This window comes from Cinclus cinclus, chromosome 2 (genome assembly GCF_963662255.1).
Source record: "Cinclus cinclus chromosome 2, bCinCin1.1, whole genome shotgun sequence".
In the NCBI taxonomy this organism is placed as follows: Eukaryota; Metazoa; Chordata; class Aves; order Passeriformes; family Cinclidae; genus Cinclus; species Cinclus cinclus.
This window is the reverse complement of record NC_085047.1, coordinates 33,511,280-33,525,594: the sequence shown is the minus strand read 5'-3', so window position 1 is coordinate 33,525,594 and position 14,315 is coordinate 33,511,280. Positions and strand designations below refer to the sequence as shown.

At 38.7% G+C, this 14,315-nt stretch overlaps 1 protein-coding gene across 1 annotated transcript in view; it reads left to right on the top strand.

Annotated features, from left to right (window-relative positions):
- Positions 1-14,315, top strand: part of TENM4 (teneurin transmembrane protein 4) — a 341,874-nt gene that overhangs the window by 151,887 nt on the left and 175,672 nt on the right. The window lies entirely within an intron of this gene.

Sequence of the window (14,315 nt, the reverse complement as noted above, 5' to 3'; positions counted from 1 at the left end):
TTTGCTTACATAACACTGATGCAAATGTTGAATAATTTTGGACCAGCTATCAGTTATTGAACTTCACAAGAAATTGCAACATGGTTGTTATCACCAGCAATGATAATTTTAATGTCTTTCAGTTAGTTTTTAAATATATATATGCATGTCCCTATACCCTGGAAAAATGCTTGTTTGTTTAAATCACATCAAATTAAATCAAATGTCTTACTAAACCGTAATCTTGACAAAGAATGACTGTTTCTCAAGATCTGTTTTTCAGAAAAGCAATATGGTTGGCCTGAAATACCACATGTTCACTTTATTTATTCTCTATCAGTTCAATTCTGTGTTTTCCATTATTTTGTCTGTAATGGATATCAGACTACCCAAACCAGGTGACTTGCATCCTTGTCCTTTTCCCTTCTTAAATATTTGTATTGAGCAGTTATCCTGTTCTAATTTCTTGGTAGGTGATTCAGTATTAATCAGTGAGTTAGATTCTTCCTTCTTCTTTACTAGGTAGGTACAAGTTAAATGAGCCTGCAGATTTAAAAATGTTTGTCCTTAACTAGATGTAGTTCAGTATAATTCCTGGTTATTAATGGACTGGAAAAAAACTATTTCTTGTGAAATGATTGCATTATTGTAGTTATTTTCAAAAACTAGAACAAAAATTCTTACTGAACACTTTAGTCTTTACTGCAACATTATTAGCAATTTCCCTATCTCCATCAATATTGCTGCTCATTTTGCTAGGTTTCAGTGCACTTAAAAAAAAGTTCTATTGTTCTGTGAGTTTTTATCAAGACATGTATTTTTTTCTTGGTGTCCTCAGCTTCTTTTTGCCTCTCTCCATAGCTTCAGATTTATATAGATTACTCTCCGTTTCCCTATTGTTCTGCCTTTAATATATTATTTTTTTTATTTCTGCTTATTGTTTTATTTTGACACTGATTGAAGAGGTCCTTTTGTCCTTTTCTCCTGTTCCTCTTTCATCATTGTGGGATCATTGGAAGAATGACTTCCATTCAGAAGCAGACCACCAATATAACTGATGATTTAACCAGTGGAAAGCAGGTTGCTGCTGTGTATCCACAGGGCTCCATCCAATCTGGGAGTCTGCATCTGGGAGTGTGCTATGAAACCACACATTAGTTGGCCCTTTAGATGTCTGGTCATTCCATAAAATTAAGTATCTTTCATACAAGGAGAAATTCATGTAATTCCATCTGGTTTCATTAAATGGTAAGATACGGGTTCTCAACCCATAAGCTTTTGTCAGTTGTTTTTAGTGAGGTTTTATAGTTGCTGTAAGCCCCCAGAAAAGAAAATAACAGCAGGCTAACTCAAGAAGTGCTGGCCTTGTCTTTATGACAGTGGCACAGATGTGCTGCTATAATCTTCAATTCACAACTTAGATTGACCTTTGCACACAGATGCTGAAAAAGAATCAGTTTTTTTGATCTTTATATGTCTCGAGGAAGGAGTTCTCCTTGAGTCCATGTTTTTATTTCAGACTAATTAGTGTGAAATAATGTAATTCAATTGCAGTTAAGTGGAGACAGAAAGAATTGTTTCCTGTAATGGGCACTTTTTTCCATGTTTTTAAATACCAAACATTTTTGTGGGTAACTAGTCATAGAGTAATCTCAATTAGGGATGTCACTGGCAGTGAAAAATGCTCCTCGGTTATAGTTCAGTGTTTCTTTCCCATCCTTTTCTGGCATAAATTAAAAGATAGCTTCAAAGCCTGCTTTGCAGGCTGCTCATACATTTCTATTGAGCATGTGCAGCAATGCATTCTCTTAAGGTTTTTACCTGTAGTTAAAGTTGAGCTATGTAGTAGATAGACATCTTTATAGGGAGGGGTGTTGTTAAGTATACTGCCCAGGTAGCATCCTAGATGACCTGTAAAATAATGACTAGAAAGTCCTATCCACTCTTTTCCTCTTTGTCCAGATTTCAAACTACTGTTTATGCTGAAACTTTTAAGCTAACTACGAAAGGACCATCCATTTAACATACTTTCCTTTGAGATAGTAGGATCTGGTGCTGTATAGGTAGAGGTTGTTGAATCTTTGTGTTTCAGTGCTAACTTATAAATTCACCTCTCATCTCCAGCTTTTCCTGGCTTTTTCTCTATTTGATTGTATCATACCTTAACTTCCAAACCTGTCCCTATTGCACTCAGAAGCTCTTGCCTAGACAGATGATGAGAACAGGATATGTTGGCTGTTTTCAAATATGGTAGCAGGTGACACAACAGCAACATCTCACCTTGCTTGCCCAGTACCACTGCAGCATCACTTTGTTATGCAGGGACTCTAAAAAGAAATGCAGAACCAGGCAGTTTGGCAGAGATGATGACTATGCTTACTTTAAGTATTTCAAAAGAAAATCTAATTGGAGTATCAATGGAGCAGAATCCTTTTTAATTATGGCAGAAATTATAATGAAATTAAGCATCAAAAGAGTTTCTTGAGGCTTTCAGTTAAAAAAAAATAAAATCCTTCAATCTAAGGATAATGATATTCTGAACAGCATTAATCTTGGTGGTTAGTAACTATTTATTTATTTTAGTATACCTTCCCTAGTCAGACTGTATCATGGGATACTCCAGGTTGTGGAACACGTGCCTGGGAACACTCTAGGTACCTATCTGCTCCAGAAGGGATACATTTATTTCTCTACTGTTAAGGTTATTCAGACCCCAATTGTCTATTAAGAATGATCTCTGGTCCTTGCTAGGTGAAAGGTGCACAGGAATTTAGAAGGTATTGGCTGACCAGAACCAGTACCACCTTAGAGTTCTTTCTAACAAATAAATGTTAGTATCTAACAAGTAGTTACTATCTTAAGTCATTATCACAAGACTATTAAGTAACACTGTTTAATTCACTGCTATCAACTTTGTCTTTGGGGAAGCTGGGGAAAGCAGTGTTCTGGTTCCCCAAGCAAGCACTTTGATACATTTGTGTTTAATGATGAACCAAAATTATCATGGCCTAAGTTATCACAAGGGAACCTTTGGGCCTCTCACTGCGAGAAAGACATTGAGGTGGTGGATGGAGCATGTCCAGAGATGGGCAACAGAGGTGAGGAAAGGCTGCAGAACAAGTCTGATGAGAAGCAGCTGAAGGGAGCTGGCAGTGTTTAGCCAGGAGAAAAGGAGGCTCAAGCACACCTTACATCTCTCTACAACTCCCTGAAAGGAAATTGTAGCCAGGTGGGGGTCAGCCTCTTCACCCAGGCAGCCAGTGAGAGGACCAGAGGAAGTGTCCATAAATTACAGCAGGGAACGTTTAGATTGGATATTAGGAAAGGTTTCTTCATTGAAAGGATTGTCAGTGGAACAGGCTGCCTATGGTGAAATCACCATGGTTGGAAGTGTTCAAAAGGCACATGGATGTGGCAGATGGAGACTGATTTAATGGTGAACATGTCAGTGCTGGGTTAGTGGTTGGACTTGATGATCTTAGAGGTCTTTTCTAACTTTAATGATTCTGTGATACTATATCCTAAATAGATGTGAGAGTAGGGGTCTGGATCCACCAGCTGATGTGGTCACTCATGTTACTCATTTAGGCAAAATTCTGCTGTTGGATCTACTGGTGTTTTCTATTTCTGTAGCAGAAGTACTGAGGTAATGATTATGACACCTCTTTTTTTTTTTTTTTTTTTTTTTTTTTTTTTTATTAGGGAGAAGAAGCAATGGTGTGTAGTTTATCACATCTCTTTTCCACCCCAAGCTGTCTACCACAAAACTAGAAAATCTGAGTTCACACATGCTCAGTAGGGACCCAGTTAGTAGAGTGCAGTAGCAAAATTGTCTATGCAAAGTGTATTCCTTCTCTTTCCAACCCCCTCCTACTGCTACCAAGCAGACTGCACATATGGCATCCCTAGAAAGCAATTGAATGTGCTACAATGCTGGAGTTGCCAGGGTTGAGTGGTAATTTCTGTGCAATTGTTCTGCTCAGCATTGGGCCAGTGGAAAAAAATAGCCTGTGATGAGGGAATTAAAGGCTATTACAGAGTACATATGCATACAGGGCTGGTGTAAAATCACAAAAGCAATCTTAATTCTGTTCTTTCCTCATTTTTGAGTGCTTGACTTGGCAAACTTAAAGGGGTTTTTTTTTAGTAAATGCATTTTTTTAGGTAAAATTAAATAATGATGGCTGTGGGTCTTTCTAGAACATTGTGGGTTGCACTTGCTAGCACTTGCCTTATTTTTTGTGCTGGATTTAGTTCTAAGTGCAAGGGAACAAATCATCAGGTTGTGTTGAGTTTTGTTATTAAGAGCTTTTCACACTGATCTGAACCATTCATTTAGATTTATAGCACCTGAAAGTATTGTGGTAGATTTTTCGCATGGTCTCTGGACAGAACAAAAATTATTGTGTTGTTAATTGTGCTGTGTCACCCACTTTATTGGCTTTCTCAGACTGTGCATTTGTATCCATTTGCCAAGCTTTTGTACAGGAATATAAAAAGATTTTATTTTCCCCCTTTCCAAATTGGAACAGTGTTTGTATTTTCTGGTAAATATAAATAAAAAACTAGAAAATAAATTAAAACATTCTTAACCTGCTTTTAACATACTTGTGCTTTTTTCATCCAGAGCAGCTAAAACAACAAAATGTTCCTGAACACATGTACAGTTAAATTTTCTTCATATCTCTTCCAGTAGGCTCAGGGCTGATAGAATTCTGCTTTAGGTCTCAGTTTTGATAATACTGATGAGCACTCTGGCCCAGATCTACAAAATGTATAAATTTGTTCTGAACTTGAAACACCTCCGTCATCCTCTTGAAATCACTAGATTTACTTAGGCTAAGTAAAGCTCAAGTTAGACTTGTGCTTTGGACATCAAGGGATTTTGAGATTGTCATTTTGTTAATTTTTCTTATATCAACTAGCACAACCCAACTGGGGCTCTAGTGCTTTTGGAATGTGTATTGTGACTAATAACACTAATACCGTTTTCAGCTGATTTTAGGATTAAAACACAAGCAATGGTCTCAAAGACATTTACTTGTCTTTCTATAATAAAATCATGTTCATGTTCAGAAGGACAGATGAGCAGGCAGCCATCTGAGAAATAGCTCACACATCAAATTCTACAGCAGTATTCAGATCTTCATGCTTAAACTGGGATATTTGATTTAAACTCTCGTCCCACCTCTGTTGTGATGGGGATTTAGAAGAAGAGAGATATATTTTGTGACTTCTGCACAACAAATTGTGGTTTTTAACTTAATTTATTGTGTTATTTTTGGAAGGCAGATTTTCTGAAAGATTTCTAGTTGAGATAACAAGGAAGGAAGCATGTGAGAGCTTGTGTGTTTAGCTCTGTAAATTACACCATTTTTAATTAGTGCCTCACAGTTTATATGTGTGTAATGAAAGGGCATTTGTAAAATTACACTGTCCACAACAGGCTAGCCCAGAATTTTAGTAAATGCAGGGTAAGAGGCCCTCTGGTAGCGCTGCCTGTCCTCATTTCTCTAATTGAAGTGAGTACCCCAATGGGAAAACCATTATTTCTAATATTATATACACAAATTAAAACTCCATTTAGAGGTATAGTGGGACCATCTTATAATTGATTTTGATCTTGAAGAAATACCTCAGTAATATTTGTTTTAATATGGTCTCTGCCAGAAAGGATATCTAGAAGGCAAAATTTTATATTACTGAGAAAGGCCTGAGCATGTTTTACACCAAATTTACCTGAGCTTTGAGGGCTGAAATAAGTTTCTTTGTTGCAGTAGGCTGCCTAATAGCAGCCAAATGCTGCTGAGGTCAATCTTTCCACCTGCTATTTTATTTGAATTTGGTGTAAATGGTAAAGGAAATTACCAAAGGTATTTAAGCAGTCAGCTCCTCAGATAAGCCTTGCCACTTTTATGTATATTTTTTTCTATCGGTTAACACTTTAAAAAAATCCTCCTTTAAATATGCATAAAAACATTGAAATATACCCATTTAAGGCTGCATTTTCCCTTTCATGCAAGAAATTACAAGCTACTGTAGCACTGGAGGGGCCAGTGATCATCTATTAATGATTTGAATGGACAGGCAATCATTCAAAAGACTTTGATCCTCAGGGGCAGTTGGGAAGACATTGAATAGGAAGTGCTGACTCTTTGCATTGAACAAACATTGAGTGTAACTGCTTCATTTTAAAACATGCCTTTCTAGTCACTTCCTTGAAGGTTTCAAAGAAATGTGGTGCTTCAGCTGGAAGCCTTTCTTCTTCCTTATTAAGAATAATTGGGAACTAAATTAAAATATAAATTGTTCTCCTAAGAAGAAGCTAATGCTATTTGGTAGACCATCTGTTTCTATCATGGAAATCATGCATACAGCTCCTCTTCAATCAGGAGGGGTCAAAGAATAATTAGTTAGTGTTAAAGCAAGTAAAGGCATTTGTGGCAGGATTTCAGGTGATTAGCACAATGCTTTGTTTTCTCAAGAGGTAGTTCCCACCTGGTGGCAAATTTTTAAGGGGTAGGAAGCTCTCTATCATTTGTATTCTTGCTTTGCACTGGGTGATTCTGATTGAGGGAAGGAGAAGGCATGAATTATCTCCAAACGAACCACTTTTGGTGCTTGCAGAGTTTAAATGTGAAGGGATAGGCAGGTCCCAGGAACTGCTAGATGTATCCCATGGCATGTGTCAATACTGAGCTGGCTGTGAAAGCACCTACATCATATTTTACAATACTTGAGGTCCTAGAAAAGTCCCACAAACAAACACAACACAGATATATCTCTGTTTGATCAGAAAAATCCTTCCTCCCTTAACCCTGAGATGGGTGGATATAGATTATTCAGTTCTTAGATGAAGCAGTTGCATCCCAACCCAACAAAGTGTCTTAAACCCCAAACTGTGAAGGAGGCTTGAAAATCCTTTTATCTCCTTGAAGGTGGATCATTGAGCAGTTAGGAGGGGAGGCAAATGGGGAGTTTACAATAGTGAGCATTACCCTAAATGTCCCTCCTGGTGCCTTTTTTTATTTTTCTTAACTATTGTCTTGTGTCGAATAAATCAGCAGGCAGGAAGCAGAGCCATGGGACCTCCCAGCCACAGGCTTAGAGTCTTCACTTAAACAACATGTAATCAAACTGCCTTTTGGACTCCATTCCTTTGTGACCTGTTAATTTTATATTTCTAACTGCACAGCAACTCTAATCCATTTGGGTTGTGGAGAGCCTGATATGCAGGATTCTCTGTTCCCACATGACTGCAGTCCTGCCCTGGTGTGCAAATTCACATTCATTTGGGCAAAAGATGATTTATGAAGTCAGGTTTTCCATTTCCTGAGTGAAAGTTTTAAGCTACAGATGGAAAGCATTTCTGCATAGGAAATAATTTCAGACATTAGGAATGACACAGAGTACAGTTTTTGGTCACAAGGTAACTGCCGAAGTCCACACAGGAAGTGGCCTTGCATGAATCCTTCTCTCCTTGACCCATGGTGCCTGGCTGAGTCACCTGGGTATGTATTTATGTGTAAATGATCTGAATTCATGGTACTACAAACCACTGGGATCTTCAGTCTGTTAATTCCAGATCTGTTAACCTGTTCTTGGGGTATTAAATCACCACAATACTCAGAAGTGTCCCCATGCTCTTAGATGAACAACAGCTTGGATCTGTCTAGTCTAGAACATAACCATACAAACAAGTAGAGCAGATAGTATATGCTGCCTCCAGCTTTTTGCTCTCTTCCTACACCATAAGGCCATAGAGCCACTTCAGCCCCTGACTCGTGTGTTCTGCCCTGCTGAGACACACAAGCCTTGGCCAGCACTGAAATGGAACAGTAGTGTAAGAGAAAAACTGTTTGATTTATTTATTTATTGTTTTACTGTTCCCATTCTTCTTAATCTTCCTTGGTTTATTGAAGATTGACAAACCAATGATTATTGCATGCTGAAAGGCTCCTTTTCATAAGACTGGATGTCACAAAAATACTGTTAAATTCTGTAAGAGTCAGTTCTACCACTTACACAAAAATCGTATGATTTCAGTGTAGACACAGTTATCCAGATAATGACAGTCAAGTATTTTCCAGAGACAGGAGTGAAAGCAATACATTTACTTGAATTAAAATTAACCCTGGGTAATTCAGTGGTGGGGCTCAGCTTTTTCTCAATTAGGAGAAAAAAGCAAAGCTCAGGTATCATTTTGGAGAGCATGTTATTGTAAGTCTGACTAAACACGAACGTTAAAGAGGAATATGTAACCACTACATATCTTATTCTTGTTTCCACACAGAGAGGAGAGAGCAAAGAAACAAGCTGTAAAAATGTCTTCTCAGCCACTGACTGAGCTTCAGCTGTTTTTCTTATTCCAAATCCCGTCTACTTTTTTTTTTGTTTAACTTACCTTTGCTCTATTCTAACCTTTTTTCTCAGTTTCTCTCATTCTGTATTTTTCTCACCTTCCTACCCTTTCTCATTTTTATTCTTGTCCATTGTGGTATCAGTCCTCATTTGTTCCTTCTCACACAGTGTTTTCCATTTTCTCCTTTTTCCCATGCTGTACTGGGAGACTTTGGAAAACCCTTCTCCTCCCAGTACTGTCCTTTTGGCTTGTATTGGCTTAGGCTTAGCTGTCAGCAGTGCAGTGAGGTGCTTGTAGAAACCAGTGGAGTAGCAAAGCCAAATTTCTCCAGATGGAACCCTGTGCCAGGACAGCTGAGCTGAGGAGGGTGAGGTGGCTGTGCAGAGAAGCTTTGCTTTTCCAAAGCTTTTGTCCTCCCCTGTGTTATTTAAGCAAATATGCTGACATATATGGGCATATATTCCTACATAAGTATAGATTCAAAACCTGGAGTATTCTTAGTGCAGAGCAACTGGCTGGGGTTTTCAGATGAGAATCCCAAAAGACTTCCTGTCTTGCCTTTATACCCTTTACCCCTGTGCTTGGTGTAAGTCCAGGCTCAGGTAGGGATCATGGGTGTGTTTTGTTAAGCTTCATTCTGAGAAACTCTGTGCATTGTTCAGGGCAAGATTAGCTGTTAGCTGGGAAAGAGTAGTTATGTTATTAATCCCTTTGTTTTTGTAGCAGCTTTACCTGGGTGAGGAATCACCAGGCCAGCTGTGGTACCTGCAGGGCTTAGCCCTGAGAGGGCAGGGGAGAAGGAAGCAGCAGAGCCTGTGAGCTGCTGTGAGAATGCTTTTTAACAAACATTGTGGAAGCAGCTGGTGGCTTCAGCTGTAGCCTTAATTCCAAGCATCGTAATTGATTGGTTTGGTTACTTATTACACTTAGCTTGCTGCTTTGGGTAAAACAACAAGCTAATAAAGGGTCAGCAGTTTGTTTTTCAATTTTCTGCTGACTGGTGTGGTTTCTGGGGGTCTCATATGCTTCAGTAAGCATGTCTTGTCTTTTCTTCTGCCTGTGATCTATCACAATCATCTGCCTCTCCCTGCTAACTCCTTCGCTCCATCAACCTGTCCTGAGAGATGTCCATTTTGTTGACCATGTGAATTATTATCTTTGTTTCTCCTTTTTCATTCTAAATGCTGTATGTACTCCCTTTGTTCTCTGCTCTGCTGAGTAAGTTGTTTTGACTTCAGTGTTTTGCTGTCTCATAAGCAAGTGGCAATAATACAAACATACTCAAAAGCCTGAGTGTCTTCAAAAGAAACTTGGAAAGAATGTTCCTCTTTATTTGGCTTAACAGCATCTGCTGAAGCTGATTATGACATTCACAAGTAGATATGGAGTAGGCATAATGCCATATAGGAAGAGATAATGCATTAAAATCAGAAGAATTATGATTGACTACTTGGTTCCACCAATATGAACTTTGATTTATTTGCATGATTAAATAACTCAGCTGATACTAAAATGTTTGCAAATTTTCTTTGCTAAAGTGAATCTGAGTCCAGCAAAAGAACAGCTATATCACACTGGCATGGTTGAAATGCTGAACTCTGCAAAGTAATCAAATCCTGAAGGGACTGGAGTTTTGATGTCCATTTTTTTCCACCAAGAAGGCAGACACAGGTGACTTAGGAATGAGGATAAGGTGATCTGCTCTGCCACAGAAAATTCTGTTACCCATTCAGCAAGTTTCAGGGCACCTTTTGCTAGCACTTAGCTACAGGGGAAAGGTCATGCAAGTCAAAAGTTTTAAAGTCAAAACATGAGCATAATGGGCCAGAGGCCCCAGATGCCTTTATATCATCGAAGTTGTTGGTGGTGAAACAGCCCAGAGAGCGTGCATGGTTTCCCCTAAGCATTGTTTTCATTCCAGGAGAAGGCAGACAAAAAGAGTGTTCTTCTCCATGGGGAATATAACCAAAGCTTCTGCAAAGAGCCTGTCATGAAGCTTCCTAGGTAGTGAAAGCTACGTGGTATTTTACAAAAGTGTACACTTTAATGATTGTTAATTGCAGAGTGCTCTTTTAATACATGGGGAGCCTTCAATATCTGAAAATCTATTGAGCATCATGTGGGAGAGGGAGAAGGACATGGGGGCTTTTAGAAGGGCATTTACTCTGTCAGTGACATCTTGTATCTAGCTGAGCAGGGGGTGAAAAAAAGCCAGAGAAAATGTCCACAGTGGGTTCCATTGACCCAGAGACTAAGAACATCAGGAATCTCATTTTACAGCTTTACTTCACTTTTAGCAACATTAGCACTTCAAAATATATGATTATGCCTCTCATCCATGGTTACAGGGCTTTTCCATGATTATGGTCCTCTGTTGTTTTTTTTTTTTCCTGTGAGAAAGAACTTTGCATCAATTTAGCACAGAACAAGGTTGTTTCCTAAAACCTTTAAATACAGCTGTGTGCAACAGCAGCTTTACACATCCCATTGCCATTTAAAGACCCAGAAATAACAATTACTGTTACTACTTGGGTTTTTTGCACCACTGTGGAAGTTAGAGCAAGAGGATAAATGAATCTTCCACCAGGTTGCCAATCAGACACTGCTGGTATTTGGAATATAATCATGAAATCACTTAATCAGGTGACATCCTCATAATGTAACTGCTACAAAAGTGTGTTTCCAAAGTAAACCAGTCTTTGTTCTTGTTTCAGGTTGACTTGTGTGGTTATTGCCTACCTATAGCTGAAATTACATGATGTCTGTTTGCCATATGAGCAGGGATATTTATAGGCTTTTATTTTGTGCTTAGAAACATCAAATCAGGAATCCTGGATAGAGCAGTAGTTCTGACTTTTACACTGTTTTCTGAAACTTTTTAAGCTACTTGGTAATCAAAATGCTATTCAAATAATACTGGTTTTCAGCATTCTGCACTTTTGTAGGTGTGGTGTGCATAGCTCTCATTCTCATGACTTATCATTGGAGACCTTCTTAGAGCCTTTCAAAACTTAAAAAGGAGGTTTGCAAGAAAGATGTAGAGAGATGTTTTACTAAGGTCTGTAGTGACAGGACAAGGCCATTAACAGTGTTAAATGAAAAGAGAATTGATTTAGATTAGATATAAAGAGCTTTTTATTATCAGGCTGATGAGGCACTGGCACAGGTCATCCAGAGAAGCTTTAGATGCCCCATCCCTGGAAGTGTTCAAGGCCAGATTGGATGGGGTTCTGAGCAACCTGGTCTGATGGAAGGTGTGGGTAACCCCCCATGACAGTGGGGTTGAAAGTAGATGCTCTTTAAGGTCTCTTCCAACCCAAACCATTCTGTGATTCTGTGATCTATGTAATGTTGAGATCAATGTACACAAGAAACTTTTTGCTTTAGACAAAATCTACTAGCAAAGGACAAAAGTTCACATTAACACAGGTCTTCTAACTTTGTGTGATAGCACAGTATCTATGTTACGGATAATTCTGTCATATTTTCAATTTTGGGACATTGTAAGACAAATTTCAGACATTGAGAATTGAATGATGAAATGGAATGGTTGATCCACTTGTTTAAGTGGATGGATAATATTCAGAAAACCTGTAGCACTTCCAGGGTGCCAGTTCTGTTGTTTCACTGAAGCAAGATGATCACTTGTTAAGACACTTCCTCTCAGGTGTTTTAAATTCATTTTAATGCCTGGAAGTAATGTTCATAGTTTTCCCAAGGCACCCAAAGAAAGGCTGAGTTTTTCACCTTCACTTGCTTGCAGTAAATAATGAACTACAATTTAAAAAGTCCTCCTAAGCAGAGGAGAAGCAGCAATGGCCTTTTGGGGAAACGGTGGTCTTGCAATGTGTTCCAAAAAATTTGTGTGTCACTTAGGCTGTGATGTCCAAAGGGCAAAGCAAGTCAAATGGTGTTACAAAGAAAGCAGTGGCTCAGCTCCTGCCTAAACTAGGGATGCCCAGTATAACTGGAGAGGTCATTCTAACATGAAGATATCTGAGAGATGGAGCTCGTGTTAAACACTTAGGGCCAGTAGAATTTTAAGTGTGACTGCTGTCCAGGATTGCCTCAGTTGGAGGTGTGAAGGGTGCAGTTTCCATTCTGCTTGGAACTACAAACATCCATACTAATATTCCATGTTAAAGATAGGAGCTTGTGTGCTCCGAACATCTCTAAGCCCTTGAGCTCTGTAACAACTCTGCAGCACCTGGGTAACACTTTGGTCCTGGGAGATGTCCAGCCTGGATGGAATTAAAAGATAGCATCCAGTACTGGGCTTAGAACAAAACTGCTGGCAGAGAGCTGCATGAAATGCCTTAGAGCTTGTGACCCTGTAAGCATAGAGTAAGTGAATTAACACACAATTGCATTTTAATGCCCAAACAAGTGAATTGAGTTAGTCCTTTAATCTACTGTAGTTCTCCTTTCTTTTTCTGTGTAGTAGAAAAAAACAGATTCCTACCTGATGAGGTTTTATGAGGTTAATAGCTTTGAAGTGCCCAGGCACTCTGATGATGAAGGTTGTACAAACACAAAGATACTACGCAAGCATAGCAATGCCAAGTGCTTGATTCAGATTCCTTGTTCATGGTCTGATTTCCTCTCTTCAGTTGCACAGCTTCACTGCCAAGAAAATATATCCCTTTTAGATGAAAATACTTGTGCCTCTGCCTGAAGTACCCTGGTTAAATTACCAGTAGTGTTGGTAACATTCTTTCTTGGTATACTTACCTGTATAAAAACAAATGTTGAACAGGTCCTCAGGAGACCTTCCTTGCTGTGTGGGAGTTTAAGGAGCATATTTTCTTTCCTAATGGATAAGATTGTTAACAAATACAGTCCCCATTTACATGGTAAAAAAAGAATTTTGCACTCATGTTTTGTTATGTTGTAGTTATGAAAAGACAGCCTTGTTTATGTTAGTAAATGATAGGCGACCTAATTGAGACTGAAGTGGAAAAAAATCACATATTTGCTAAATTGCCTAAACATGCTGTCTTCAGAGAGCTACTCAGATTACTTTTCAATTCTCTTGTAAAGATTGTTTCTGATGCACAGGTTTAAATAAACTAACCACTCGTCCCTAACAATGGATGCTGATCTCAGGTATATGATTATGAATAAAAGAGAATTTGAGGCCATGGAAATGCTCTGTTTCTTTACTGGTTTTGTTTATACTAAATGGCTGTGATGTTAGTGCCATTGTATAGTTTCTTGGAGAAATTATAGTGTAAAATATCAAGGCTTTCCTTAAAAAAGAAATGTCATTCCAAATGTAGTAAATATCAGATCATTTAGCTGTGTAGAGCCTGAAGCTAAGCTGGATACTGATTGAGTATGAAATGTTTATGTTGGGGATGGAAGAACTGATATGGCAAGCCAGAAGCCACATTCTTTTGCTTTTTATTTGCAAGGGGCAAGTATTAGTTGTATAAGCATATTATTTCCATACTCCTCTTACATGTGCTTGCTTTTAAAGTAGTCTGTCTTGTTCCTTAACTTCACTTGTCTTTATGTAATGCCTTGAAATAAATTCATGTGTGCGCTGGATGACTTTGCATGGCCCAGAAACCTACAGAGAGCTTTTCCCTGCTATCACACAAATCTAAATGGTGCTGCTCGTTTTCAGTTCTCAAGGATATGTCTTTGATCTGAATAGAAGAGGCTGAGTTGTATGAAGGAATGCTCATAGTCGCTCATTTGTGATGCAGAGCACAAAGGCATGTGTGCAAGTTGGGTCTTGAATTGCCTCAGTTTTTACTTGGTCTTAATCAGGAAAAGCTGTCAGAGATGTCTGTAAGGGCTTCTGTGTACAAGCGCTGGGTAAAAAAAAAGAGAACCTGTATAATACACTGTGAATATGGCAAAGCAAACTGGAATGCAGTTCCCCAGGATTTATTGGTATGTTAAGAAACAATACTCCTTGTATTCTGTGTTCATTGCATTGTCACCCCAGCCTTGGGAGCTTTGTGAA